Here is a 14,960-nt window from a genome sequence, read left to right as displayed (position 1 = left end):
AAACTCTGTGTGGCTCAGGCCCTGAACCTAGCTTCCTCAAGAGAGCTAGCGAGCACCCCTGCTGCCGGCATTAGGGCCCCATCCTCCTTGGTAACACTTGGGAAAGTGTAAGCTTGTACATTTGAAAGCACTGGTCTGCCCCTTCCTTTACCTGAACCGTCTTCTTAATTTCTACTTACTCTACAAGGTCTGGCTCCTTACTTATCTTTCCAACATGCATATCTGGACACCCTCCAGTTAAAACTCTCCGGATGCCTCTTTGCCTCTGTGAGATCAACATCAGAGGACCCCTGCTGCCCTTGCAGCGTTTTCTTCTACTCCCTGTGGTCCCTCCAGTGGCCGCATGGTTCCCCATTTCCCTCTCTGCCTTGGAGGACTATGTGGGTGCCCTCTGCTGGGGATCGCTTACCTGCCATGAAGCCTCCCGGTCTTCGTTGTGTGGCTTCTTGGGTCCAGAGCCTTTCCCACTCTGCACCATCGTGAGGACGGTCAGTGAAACAGTTCTCTCCCGTCTGCTCCTCCCTTGCCTCTGCCCAGAATCTGGCAGGATTTCCCAAGTGGTGTGCACTCAGGAGGGTGGAATTAATGAAGTACATGGTTAGGAGCATTTACATCAGAGCTAAACTGCTTGGGTTCTCATCCCAGTTTCACCACTTACCATTTGGCAGGTACTTACCCTTTAGGGGCCTCAGTTTTCTCATCTATAAAACTAGTATAAGAAAACAGTGGTGAGATTTAAATGATTTACTACTTGTGAGGAAGTTTAGAACCTTGCCCACCACTTAAGTTCTTGTAGTAAAAGCTTAAATAGTAGCTGCTAGTATTATTAATTTTAGTTTCAGTAGTGTGGCTTGGGCTTATTTAAAAATCACATCTTACTCCACTTTTATTTCTTTCTAACATTTATTACTCCTGTGTAATTCGAAACTCAGAATTTAACTATTCTTTATCTCCATTGAGGTTGGTATTATATATGGATTGGTTGCAGAAATAACTTCTATGAGACGAAAGGAAATAACTTTTTTCCGTTATGGATAATCCTTTTATTAATTTCTTAAATTTAATTTTATTTTTTCAGCATTCCAAGATTCATTGTTTATGCACCACTCCCAGTGCTCCATGCAGTCCATGCCCTCCTTAATACCCACTACCAGGCTCACCCATCCCCCCACCCCCTCCCCTCTAGGAGATTATGCTGAGTGAAATAAGTCAAGCAGAAGGAAATACATTTTTTTAAAAGATTTTATTTATTTGTTTGACAGACAGAGACCACAAGTAGGCAGAGAGGCAGGTGGGGGCGGGGGTGGGTGGGTAGCAGGCTCCCTGCTGAGCAGAGAGCCCGATGATGGTGTGGGGCTCGATCCCAGGACCCTGAGATCATGACCTGAGCTGAAGGTGGAGGCTTTAACCCACTGAGCCACCCAGGTGCCCCAGAAGGAAATACTTTTGACGAGAGACAGGAACAGTCTTAGGGATACAGCCTTTTCACAGAGTGATGGACGCTGCCCCACCAGTACTTAGCTGGTTAGGTTGGGGTTTATCCACATTTTTTCCATTTCAGAGATGATGTTGACCTCACAGGCATTTTTATCACAGCTTTTTGGGTAAAGGAAAGATGAATATTACTTATCAGAGGATTTTTCCAGGAATGTAAATCATTACATATGTTTATAGACCAGATCCACATGAAAGAGATGGTTTTCAGAGTAATAATAATAATAATAATAATTATTATTATTATTTTTTTGCGTGAGTGTTTTCGTATTCTCAAGAAATATTCTGCTCTCGTGGGGGGTGGAAAACTTTCCATGACCTTTACCACACATTGTGTGTGACATTAATGTACTCACAATAAATCCGTTGCTGCTTTTTTGTTTTTCTTCCAGCTTCAGAGTTGTATTTCCCCTGAGGTTTAACTGTTCCAGCGTTTTCTTGGTCTTGCCACCAGGTGGGGTTCTGGCTCTTTTTAAAGGCGTCAGCCTCTTCTCTCATTTTCTCACTGAGGTGACTGTCTTGACCCTGTCATTCTAAAGTGACCCCATGAGAAACTGTTGAACCTTGTCCTGGGAGTGGGTGGGGGAGGCAAGTGGGGGCATGTGTGAGATCTCAGGGAGTCTCCAGGTTTATATGCCAATGGCTTAAGTTTCACAGGTTTTGAATAACTTGATTTTATCGGCAATACATGTAAATCTTGTTTGGCAGCCAGTGAATCGAGTTTTCCTTGAAAATTTGGTCTGATCTTTTGGCTTAGAAGAAACAACAGAGTTAGGTAATCTTGGCCATTTTGTTAAATAGGTCTTCTTTAAACAAAGTGGAAATCATGGAAGCAAGCCATGACAATTAAAACTGTCCTTGGAATTAAAAACTAGGAGCAGACTGTATACATGGCACTGTGAACACGTTACGTTAAAAAGCAGAGCATGGGTTTTCATTATTTCTTGAGCAATGTGCTGGAACATTATGAACTGTTTTAAGATCTAAATGCCTTCAAGAAATTATCAAATGCATATTTCTAGAATGAGAAATAAAATTCAAATTTCTTAATTTGAAACCATGGAGAATCCTATTCAGTTCCATTTTAAACTATTAAAAAAAAACTATAATGCTGCCAAAAAGTCTTTTTTTCCCTAAATATATCCAAAGTGTAGATGGTGAAACTGAATTATGAGTGGCTTTTAGATTTACAGACACTAAATCCAAATCATAAGTTAGAACAATCCAGTCCTCGGGTGGTAGCTATACTTGTGGGGAACATAGCATAATGCATAGAAATATTGAATCACTATGGTATACACTTCTAACTAATGTAACATTGTGTGTTAACTACACTCAAATTAAAAAAAAAAAGTTAGAAGTTTCTTTTTTTTTTTTTTTTTAAAGATTTACTTATTTATTTATTTACAGAGGGATAGAGAGAGCCAGGGAGCACAAGTGGAAAAGGGAGACGCAAGCTCCCCACTGAATAGGGAGCCTGATGATGCCAGGTTTGGTCCCAGTACCCTGGAATCATGACCTGAGCTGAAGGCAGATGCTTAACCGACTGAGCCACCCAGCGTTCCTAGAAGGTTCTTTAAAATATTCCTTTTGAACTTAAGTAGATTTGAACTTTGGAATAATTAATGAGATTTTAGGCTTAATTAATGCTACCCCCCCACCTGAAAACAGTATGTGACTTGGATTCTCTCAGAAATAGTAACTTCATATGTCCCTCTTATGTAAAATGAAATCATAGTACTTATCACCACCACTTAACCACTTGGGCAAGATTGTAAAATTCATTTCATGGCTCTAATGGCGGCGGGCAGGGAGGGGGGGCAGTGAGACTGTATTCCTCCTATTTAAAATGAACGACTCGCTTTAATACAGTATCGAAAGAGGGCGAAGGGAGTGAGTGTTGTCTTACGGTTTTCTTAGGCAGCAAGTTCAAAAATGAAGCCTGAAGCCTTTGCTCAATTGTGTTGTGTGGCTTTTCATTCTCACAGCAGCCCAGTGTCTTTTTAACATGTGGGGAGTGGTTTCAAGTTCATTACTAAAGCTTATAGGCTGACGTGCTTTGTGGGCTTGGCTATGACTTAAGTTGCCAAGTTGGGAACAAACTGCTTTCCTTGTGTTTGTGGATTCCCTGGGTAGCCTGCTTCCTCCCCTCTGGGCTATCAGCTGCTTTGGAGATTAGTTTCATAGTAAAGATTCTTTGTGTAGAGCAGTATGAAGCGACTACTTTCCCAGGGGCACCAGGTTAGTAAATAACATTTTGAACTTTCTGCTGCATGTGTTCGATTTTCTGATTTTCTTTCTGTACTCCCCGGCGATATGACAGTCAGCACAGCATTTGTGCCGTTGCTGTGTTCTTTTAGAATTATACTAGAAAATAATGTGAGTTGGTTGCTCCTGGGGAGGTTTGGAGGTTAGGATTCTCCTTATAATATATGCATTGTTTGGCAATATTAAAGGCACATGCAAGCTGGGATGAAATGGCATGTGTGTGTTGGATTGGTAGTTTGTACTTGTTTGTAAGCATTTTCAGTTCCTTTTTCTGAATTCCTTTCTTTGGGTACCCCCCCACCCCGTTAAATCTTCTCCTTGTAACTGTGATTTTATACCTGGTTGATTGTAGGTTTCTTGAACCCTAGGCAGCCGTGTGCTGCCGTCCAGCCCACAGCCGTGGTGCCTCAAAGCCTTGTGATTGCCCGACGCAGTTTTCCCTTGGGCCTACTTCTCATAGTTAAAATGAACCGAATATCACTGTAATTTTCTCTTTGAAAAGTCTGGCGTTTTTCTAGAATGCCTCATAAACTACACAAGTAACTGTCGATGTAGGCAGAGTGTACAGGTGGGTCCAGCTGGACTGAGTCCCTTCTTGATTTGTCCCTGTTTTTATTCTTATGTAATTCCTCGGAATCCGAGATTACTTCTGGAGTAAATCCCACTGACGATGGAGTGTGCCCTGTAAGACACTGAAGTATTGCTAATAGTAACAAAATGAAATTCAATGAATAGCAGTAAGTGCTGAGAGCGTATCTTCTTTAGTTTCATTAAAGACCTAGAGAGCAGTTTCACCTTTATTATTGTCACCAAAACAACCCCGTGTGAAACTGTTCTGCAAGAGTAGTTAAAGTGGGTGACTTTTGAAAGTTTGGAACACTCTACGGGATAGTCTGTTTTCACGTTAAGTGTGCCTTATTTCGAGGTAATGTACTTGTATTTCTAAAGAATGCAAGTGCGCTTCTGTTACGGCTGCTTTGTTCTGCCCCTTTCTTCCCCCACTGGGAAAGACAGTGTCTTAAGAAAGGATCTGTTCTTGCATGTTCCTCCCTGTTTAAAAAAATAAAATTGAGGGGAAAGGAAGACAAAAAGGAACTTTCAAAAAATCTTTGAGGACCGCAGTTCCTTAAGGATCACAGTTTCTCTATCTGCTGAAACTGAAGTTGTCAAGTTACAGCCGCATGTCATTTCAGGGTTACAAAATTGACTGTTCTTTATACCCTGAGAGACAATAGTCCGGTTAAGTTATTGCCCCTGCCTCTGTAGATCTTTTTTTAAACAACAAATCCAGTAGGTCACTTTAGCTTTAAAAAAAAAAAAAGAAAAAAGAAAAAAAAGCAAAGACTACTATAACTTAATATATGTTCTCACTGCATATTTGTACCATTATACTATTAATATTAAATGTGCTCAATTTCAAACTTAAAGGAAGACGATTGTCAAAGTGATTACAGCTATCCCATGATTTTAAAGAACAGTGTGGTTTTTTAAAAAACATTTTATTTATTTATTCGATGGGTAGAGATCACAAGTAGGCAGAGAGGCAGGCAGAGAGAGAGAGGAAGGGAAGCAGACCCCTTGCTGAGCAGAGAGCCCGATGCAGGGCCAATCCCAGGACCCTGAGATCATGACCTGAGTGGAAGGCAGAGGCTTTAACCCACTGAGCCCCGCAGGCAAACACTTAACAAAGAACAATGTTAAGAATATTTTGCTCCTTAATTATTTTCCTTAATTGGCACAGATAAGAGTCTGAAAAAGCTCACATAAAACTCATTTTTGTCTGGGAGATCTGTTTCTGCGTTCCCAAGGTCTTCCCAACCTTGTAATGAGAGAGAACCAATCAATACTACTGAGTAGAAGCACAAATAAAGAAATGTGACAAGTATACAATAAGAGGGGAAACTCCCTAAAAAGCCAGATTTTAGGGTCTTCCCAAAGAATATTCATTTAAAATAATTTCCTGCAAACATGGGGAAGAAAAAAAACGACCAGAAATGGTGCTCAGAAATGGTAATTTGAGGATGAAGTATCTAAGCAGATCTTCCTCCTGACTCTCGGTCGGGACCACCTGCTGTCATTCTTGTTCTCGTCTTGCTGGGCTGGTTCAGTTTTGTTACACCTCTGCCTTTTGCCTGAAATCAAGTAGAGGCGAGATTTTTCTTGTTGCATACCATGTAATGTTAAGTGAAACTTTGAGCGGATCACTTGTGACCAAGCCTGCCTTCTTGCTGGTATTCGGAGTAGTCTTGGTGTTTCCTAAATGTTACGAACCTAGCTGGTGACGCAGAAGCACGTGATCCTTATTTTCTTTGACAAACACTGAGAGCTTCAAGGCTGGAGACAAATCTTTAGACACACGGTGTTAGTATGAATTGGCCCACACCCCAAGCGTGGGAGCACTGACTGACTGTGGAAGACAGGCAGGCAGAGGAAAGAAATGAGTATGTAGGAGGAAAGGTGATCTTAGAAGAAACGCTTTCTGACTGCTGAACCTCGATAAATCCGTTCATGTCCCTGGTGGCTCGCATTACACCCCCTGGTCTGGATCTTCACGGTGCCCGTTTGGGGAGGTTTTGGCTCCTGGTCTGCAGTTTCAGGCTTTGTGGGATTTTCAGAAAGGCTCCAGGGAGCAGGACCACCACTGCCTTTTTCACACCTAACCCCTGGAATCAGGGTTCTTTTTTTTTTTTTAAATCTTATTTATTTATTTGTCAGAGAGTGTATTCGCGAGCAGGGGGAGCAGCAGGCAGAGGGAGAAGCAGGCTCCTCGCTGGGCAGGGAGCCCGATGCGGGACTCGATCCTAGCACCCCGGGATCATGACCTGAGCGGAAGGCTGATGCTTAACTGACTGCGCCACCAAGGTGTCCTGTAACCCCTGGGCCCTTGCTTAGCCCCGCTCACTGAAGGAGCTGGTGCACAGGAATCTTGTGCTGGTGTATCAGAAAGTGTGTGGGGGTGTGGGTGGGGGGAGGGATTGTGGTCCCCCCCACCTGAGACACTCACTGTTTCACGGTGACAGTAAATACTAACTTCCCAGACAGATTGCAAAGCCTGAGGACAGACGACTCCTGAGGCTGATCTGACCCCAGACCTTTCCAGTTCCCCCTTTCATTCTGAAACACTCGACCTAAGTTTTACATTCCGGCACTTCTGGCGGGAGTGGGTGGTTATAATAGTCCTAGCGGGAGTAGGAGAGCGGGTGCTGGGAATAATAATAGTAGAACAACAACAACAGCTAATACTGAAACCATTTCCCAAGGGCAGTCCCTGTCCTAAGCCTCTTAGGTGCTCCTCACAACAACCCTAAGAGGCCAGTTGTCTTTCTCCTCATTTTATGGTCGAGGAAACTGCCCTGGGAAGGTTATGCCCTTTATCCCAAGTCATAGCAGGTAACAACAGTAACAGTGTTGTGTCTCAGAGGAATGCTCTAGTGGGGGGAAAAATTAGTATGAGAAGTGGATGTTCTTGGGAAATATCACCCAACGTTTCTTTCTTATCTTTCTTTGAAGATGTTTATTTATTTGACCGAGAGAGACACAGCAAGAGAGGGAAACACAAGCAGGGAGCGCCCCATCCAATATTTCTTATTAATGAGAAACAGCCATATAAACACTGACATCTGTGTTGCTCGTCATACTCCGGGGTGTTTCTGTTGATCTAGTCAGCAGGACATGTCCTTTGTGTTCTTTTTCTGCGGGTGAAAGCTTGTTCCCTGCTTTCTCACCTGTTCTGCTTATGATCAGTGGCAAAGGACAGATTTTGCCCAGTGTCACTGAATGAATGGTGGAATGGTGACCAGTCCACCTGGAGTGTAAACCCACAGCGCTGAAAACTGTGTTTTAACTTTGTACTTAAGCTAACCTTGGAGTTCTGAGACTTTAAAGCTAAAATAATAAAACCACTAATGCTTGGATCTTCAGATTGTTTCATTTTAATTTGGCTTGTATGAGGAGTATCCTCTTTATTCCTGCCCACTATGATTTCCTGCTGGTAACCAAAGCTCTGGTTATTTTGTTAGTCCTGAAGGCTTTCTGAGGCTTAGTGGAAAGAAGTCTTCTTCTCAAAGAAGACTGTGAGACTTCTCATAGTCTCTTTAAGACTGTGAGAAGTGTATTTCCTTTAAAAATGTAAATGTGCATTTGAAAATGTTGGACAGATAACTTAGTCTAGTTTTCTAAAACTTAAACATGTGACAAATAAGTTTGGAATCTTTGACAATGTTTAAAAACAGCTCATAGATTAAGGAACTAAGTTTAAAGAGAAGGAAAGGAAAGAAAAGAAATCAAATGTTCCCTCTCTTTCTGTGTCTCTGTCAAAAAAAAATCTTAAAAAAAAAATATATATATACCTATTTGTGTTATGCTTAGGGAGAGCAGAAATGGTGGTCACTTTAAGGACGAGGGGTTTAGGGATTATTTGAAAGTGGGAATTTCTGGTAGTTTATATTTTCTTTTCGCTATATATTTTTCCACATATTAATATTTTTAAACATGATTATATTTGGGGAAAAAAAAACTATCGTAGAGAGATAAAAATGAGAACAAGATGTACCAAAGTTTAATTGTAGGTTAACGTCACCCACAATCTATTTAAGGTGGTCACTTTAAGAATGGTTTTAATTTTCCTCACATAGTTTGCAAATCTAAGGTTCCTTTTAAGAATAAATTATCATTTTTATAATGAAAATTAAAATAGATTGGGAGAAATAGGTTAGATTTGAGGTGAGATAGATTTTTATAAAGGCCAAGATAATTTCACTTTGGAGAACAATTGTTTTTGCTATGTTTATACATTGTTATAAGAAGTTGCCCTTTGATTTTATGTGTCAGGTTTAAAATTTTAGTCAATGGATTAGCCAATCCAGTGTTAAGGTAGATAGTTTATTTCATAAGGGATGTGGGAGGGAGCTCACTTAAACACTTGAAACATGAGTCTAGGAAAGACACTCTCAATGGATTTCCAGTGTGTCTCATTGACACTTTGCTTGCTGTAAAAGCAGCTGATGCTGTTTAGAAAGGGACGAGTCACATAGTGAGATGATCCTTATTAGAAATGATTCAACTGGAATAACGAAAATGGAAATGAGTCTTAGAGGAGTTGACTTCATTGTTCCCCCCTCCTCATTTTATAGCTGAAGAATGAGTGAGTCCCCAAGGTTCTAGTTGACCCCCAAGGTTCTAGTTGACTCAGAGTCTTTTGGGCCTTTTGAGGTCTTTTGATGCCCCAGTTGCTGTTATTTCCTATATTTCATTCTGTACACTTAAAAGCATTTTAGTAATGATGAATGAAATTATATTTCCATTCTTTCTGGCTTGGTAAAAGTCAAAAGCTAATACCAGTCACTACTTACCTAATGGCATTTGAGTAATGAATGCCGATTACGGCTTCCAAAGAAAACTCACCGGCCTCACAGGCATGGTCTTTATTCTCATCATCAAAACATCTGGTTTTCACGTTTATTCTGGAAGACAGCAGCCACGTGGAGTGACTAGAGATCACTTGATTCTGAACCCTGGAAACTGTTTTCTAACAGCTTTATTATATCGTATAATTTACATATCACAAAATTAACCCCTTAGAAGTATACAATCCAGTGGTTTTTAGTGTATTTACAGAGGTGTAACCATCACTGTAATGTAATTTTAGAACCTTTTCATCACTCCAAGAAGACGGCTTGTACTCACTCTTTTGCCCCCATTTTCCTCCTCTAGCCCAAGGTGACCCATCTGTTTCTCTAGATTTGCCTACTCAGGACACTTATGTGAGAAAGCTGGGAATTTTAATTTGATGCTCAAGGATGACTTAAGTAAACATGACCTGGTCACTCTAAGGGCCCTTTTTAAAATCAGTAGTGTCTTGAACTATGAGATTGAGGCAAAATGAACTCAGTGTGTTACCTGTTTATTAGATTAAGTGACTCATTTGTGTTTTCTGGAGTTCCTATATTTAAGATCTGTGTTGAAATATTCGGTATTCAAATTTTATAAACTATATGGGAGTACCTATCCATTAGTATGAGATTGTTGCAGACTGTGTTGCAAAATTGTTAGAATAGATAACTGCTTACTAATTGGGACCTTGAACGAATCACTAGACTTTGCTAAGACTTAATATTTTTTTAATCTATAAAACAAGGACTAAAATGTAAGTACTTACCTTGTAGGAGTCTTGTGAGAATGGAATAAAATAATATATGTAAAAGGCCTGCTGTAGAACTTGATGCTTCATAGGGGTTAAGTGAACATTAGCTACTGTTGTTCCTAGTGTCATTTATAATTAACTATAGAATGTTATTTTACTTTGTTTTCCAATGACTTTATTTGTGCCCTCCTAAGGATTTGAGTAGGCTTTGCAAGAGGATTTGCCTACTATTAAACACACACACAGGAATAAGACAAAACCAGGGATGATCAAGTTAGTAGAAAGATAATATCAGAAGAAGATGTAATAACAGTAGTTACGATAGCTAAGATTTAGGTAGTGGGTTTTGAGCGGAGGGAGTAACATCAGATCGGAAGTGGGCAGAGACCATTGGAGAGAGCTCCTGCTGGAGGAACATTTTAATGGTTTCCAGTCCACCTTCCTACCCCATGCAGAACTCCTTGCCATAGATGCCAGCTTGGTGTGGTGTTGGAACTCACAATGTCAAGGTGATCACACCATCTCACAATGTGTATAGCAACTTTTAAGCACTCCTATTAGTTAAGCTAGAATCAGAGCCTAAGTGGACTCCAAAACTGTATAATTATTGTGTAAACATGCCTACTGAAGGCAACCACTTTCTTTGTTAATAATTCTTTTTTAGAATGCTCTTAGACGTTATAAACCAAACTGTGCACTCTCGTAGGTTCCCCTCCCCCCAATTTTCTTAATATTTTCTACACAGAGAAGCAGGCATCTGATCAGTCCCTCCGATATCTGAAGACAATTATCATTCTCTTGCTCAAACCTGTGAGGTGTTTTTTTTTAATTGTTCCTTAGATTATATAGCTCCTTGGATTATATATTTTTTATTGTTCCTTAGATTATATATATATGTATGTGTGTGTGTGTGTGTGTGTATATATATATATATATATATATATATATATATGCGCTGCAACTTTTCCTTTTTCCTGGAATGCGTTCTGTTCAAGTATGCAGAGTGAACTCTGAAGCAGTCTTAAGAGTCCTCTCCGATGTGCCTTTCCAGCAGTAACCTTCCTGGGCCCCAGACTGAGCACGTCCTCCTCTAGGCTCCCACTACACTTCTCTTCACACTCTGCAAATCAGCTCTTACAAGTCTGTCTCTACCCCTGCACTGTGAACCCCTGTGAGAGAGCTATTGACCTTTGTGCTCCTAAACTCCGTCCCTGCACTGGACATGGGGTAACGCCTTGATACAGTGGCAGAGAGAATTTTGATCTTACATCCTTGTGGATTGCTAACTGTATCTGATTTTACAGAGCTATTCATTACAAATGTATTTGGACGAAAGATGTGCAGATAGACTTTGATTAACTGAAGGCTGAGGTAGAAAACTAAAAAGCTGTAGCCTGTGGCTTTCCTTGGACCAAAAGTAGCATCATTTTGGGAAGCCCGCTGAAGGTTGGTTTCTGTTGATTACTGCGCCATTCATTTGGTTGGCTACTGTGCCATTCATTTTCAGTTGGTGAAATTATCCACTGATTGCCTGATACAAGGGACATGCTTCCTTGTGTATTGGACAAAGCTGATACCCATACCTTTGCTCGGGAAGATTTAGATAAAATGATAATGACGTTGACAATGTGATTGAGTCACAAAGTTCACAGGAAGTTTCATGCCAGTATTCAAGTAAATGCTGATAAGAAATACATAATTCTGTTTTAATTTGAGATCGTAACACCTTTTCACAGAGTACGGAGTTTTTCCTTTAAGCATGGAGAGAGAGTTAACTTAAGAAAAATATGTAACTGTGGCAATAAGGGAGTTGGTCTGTGTCTGGAAGAAAGAATGCAGATCTCCCCCAGGTTTGCTGTAATTCAGAAAACTGGTGTGCGTCTTAAATGAATTCATTAGGCCCTAGCTGGGACAGTTTACCTATAGCAGGTGCAGGGCTGGTGGGACCCAGTCTCAAGAGCTGTGGAATGCCTTCTTTGAGAGCTAGACTTCTTACTTCTCTGTGTGGACCGTGGAGCTCTGCCTCTTGCCATTTGAGTTTGAATATACCAGTCCTCTCTCTCCAGACTGAGTCCCCACCTCCTGTGGATGTTCTTCATTAGAAGAACCTGAGATAGAACTGGTATTAACCAGCCATCCCAGTGCATCTGTCTTCTCCATTGACTTTTTGGCCATATTTGTACTAGCTTTTCCCTAGGAAAAGAACCCGCATGGGTGGCAGCCTAGGGTGCCATTGCTGCTCTGAGTGGGCCCCAGACGTCTGACCTAGGTCTGGAGGAGGAACACCGAGGCAGAGAATTCTAGAGTTGAAGTGGACACAAAGTGCAGCCATGAGACCAAGAAGAAGACTTTTCTAGAGCATACTGATGCAGTGCCAGTGAGGCACTGATGGCCTACTTCCTGTTTTAGGAAGCTTTCTGCTTCCCAGGGCCCTTTCTGTCCTAGGGAGCCCTTAGAAGGTTCTCCTTTATGTTGATGTGACATGGGCCTCTAGAGATAACCATCCTTGTATTTCAGCTCCATCCACTGGATCCACAGAAGAAACATCTACTTGTTCGAGAGGATTCTCATTTTTTTTCAGCCTAAAAACCTCTGATTCTTTCAACCATTTCTCCTTTTTTTATCTTTAAAGATTTATTTATTTATTTATTTATTTGGTGCACAGTGAGAGAAGGAACACAATCATGGGGAGTGGGAGAAAGAGAAGCAGTCTCCCTACCGAGCAGGGAGCCCAGTGTGGGGCTCAATCCCAGGACACTGGGATCGTGACCTGAGCCAAAGGCAGTCGCTTAACGACTGAGCCACCCAGGCACCCTTGACCATTTCTCCTAATACCATGTTTTGCAGACTCTTTTCTAGCCTGGTCCCTGTTCTCTGAGTGGCTATGGTTTGTCCTTGTTGTGCTGAGGTCCTCAGATTGAACGAGGCACACCAACTGTAGACTTTAGTGGCAGGCTGGGATTATCGGCTGCTTTCCTGGATACTGCTCTTCTGTTAATGTATCCTAAGAATGCATCAGATCATAAAAATATCAATATTAACATGGGCCATTTTTTTGGTACAGTTGTTATATTTCAAGGCAATGTGCCAAAGAGACTTAAATAGGTTATGGCACTTAATCTTCACAATGCTAAGGTCAGGATTACTGTTGTATTTCCTTGATTTGAAGATACTGCTCATGGAAAGATACATCATCAGTTAAATTTCAGCTTTTCAGGGGAAAGAGAGGAAAGAAAATACCATCACACTGAATGTGATATAAAATGCTCTAGTCAGTGCCCCCAGGTGGCTCGTCGGTTAAATGTCTGACTTTGGCTCAGGGTTCTGGGATCGAGCCCCGAGTCGGGCACTCTGCTTGTCCCTCTGCAACCTCCCCTGGCCCATGGTCTCTCTGTTTCTCTTTCCAATAAATCAATAAAAAATCTCTCTCCCAAGGAGCTCAAGGTGAAGTTGGCTCCTCTTCAGTTCCCAGGGCTTTCTCACAAAACAGCTGTCAGTCCAGGCAACCCCAGCCTGAACTTGTCAGTATGTTTCAACCTAAATGCAGATGTCTGCATTTATCCTTAGCAGTGAACAACTTTCTGTATGTTCTTGTCCTCCTACTTTAGAGTATCGTTACCAGATCAGAGCATATCCATGGTTTTTGTGGCTATAGAGACACATTACTTAGGTATGCTTCAAAGTGATGTGTTCCTTAATAATGCAATCAGTAATGCGGTTGGTTTAGCACAATTGTTAGAATTTTTAAATACAATCCATTGCTGGTCTCACTGGGACCGGGAATTTGGATCTGTTGTGGGAAACTCCTGCATTTGATTGTCTCCAGGCTCCCTGAAGCCCCCATCCTAGGCTGACTCAGGCCTGTGAGCTGCCTTTTCTGTGCTCCCTTGTGGTTAATATGTGCCTCCCTGTTTCTGTGGCCTCTGGACTTGACTCTGAGTCAGAATCCCTGGGGGACACGCTGCCCCCAAACTTTGCTTCCCACTTTCCCTCTGACTTTGTGCATGCTCACGTCTTTCCTTTTCTTTTGCTATAAAATCCTGGGTTGGTTGGTGTAGTTCATAGAAAATCCCTGAATCCAGAGGATCATCATGATGGTAAGAGAAGGAGTGGGTTGGCAATTCAAAAAGCAGGTTTTTTTATAGATCCATTGTGGTTGAAGGAGGAATATCTTGTAAACTTTCTAGGAGATATCTGAATGATTAATTAGCAAGAAATCCTTTCTAGTTGTTCGTTCTTTCCATTTTTTTAAACGATTTTATTTATTTATTTGACAGACAGAGATCACTAGTAGGCAGAGAGGCAGGCAGAGAGAGAGGGGAAAGCTTATGTGCTTATGGCAGTTTCTTTTTCTTTTCTTTCTTTTTTGCTTTTTAAGATTTTATTAGACAGAAAGCATTGACAGAGAGAGAGAGAGAGAGAGAGAGAGAGAGATATCACAAGTAGGCACAGGGGCAGGGAGAGCAGTCTGCCTGCCGAGCAGAGAGCCCAATGCGGGACTCGATCCCAGGACCCTGAGATCATGACCTGAGCCGAAGGCAGAGGCTTAACCCACGGAGCCACCCATGTGTCCCTCTAGTTGTTCATTCTTTCTAGATGAACACAGGAAATAGAGTGTCTAGAATGTATAAGTGAAGGTTTTAAGGAAAAGCATCTGCCTAGGAGATTTGAAATGACAAAAAGGATAGAAGTAAAGGAGAAAGAATTTCTACCTATACACAGTGTAGTGTCTTAGCTCCTGGAGTTATAGATTTGAGACTAGAAAACAGACACAATATTTTTTTATTTTAAAAATGGGAATTAAGGGCGCCTGGGTGGCTCAGTGGGTTAAGCCACTGCCTTCGGCTCGGGTCATGATCTCAGGGTCCTGGGAAAGAGTTCCGCATCGGGCTCTCTGCTCAGCAGGGAGCCTGCTTCTCTTCCTCTCTCTCTCTGCCTGCCTCTTTGCCTACTTGTGATCTCTCTCTCTGTCAGATAAATAAATAAATAAATCTTTAAAAAAAAATGGGAATTAAAAAACCAAATATACATCTACCTTCTATGAAGGCCACCTTTA

The 14,960-nt window shown here is 41.5% G+C and overlaps 1 protein-coding gene across 6 annotated transcripts in view; it reads left to right on the top strand.

The window, feature by feature from the left end:
• The window catches only part of PLD1 (phospholipase D1), a 198,189-nt gene that overhangs the window by 36,641 nt on the left and 146,588 nt on the right, over positions 1-14,960 (top strand). For 2 of the 6 annotated variants that reach the window (XM_044251793.1, XM_044251792.1), the window contains exon 1: positions 3,579-3,735. The exons of 3 other annotated variants lie outside the window; for them this stretch is intronic. The gene's annotated coding sequence lies outside the window, so the exon portion shown is untranslated. Of the gene's footprint in view, positions 1-3,578; positions 3,736-14,960 lie in introns of those variants that run through there. One more of the 6 variants, XM_044251794.1, reaches the window with a different exon arrangement.

The sequence above is a fragment of the Neovison vison genome, chromosome 6, assembly GCF_020171115.1.
Source record: "Neovison vison isolate M4711 chromosome 6, ASM_NN_V1, whole genome shotgun sequence".
Classification (NCBI taxonomy): Eukaryota; Metazoa; Chordata; class Mammalia; order Carnivora; family Mustelidae; genus Neogale; species Neogale vison.
The sequence above is the reverse complement of the archived record's forward strand: the minus strand, read 5'-3'. Positions and strand labels throughout refer to the sequence as shown.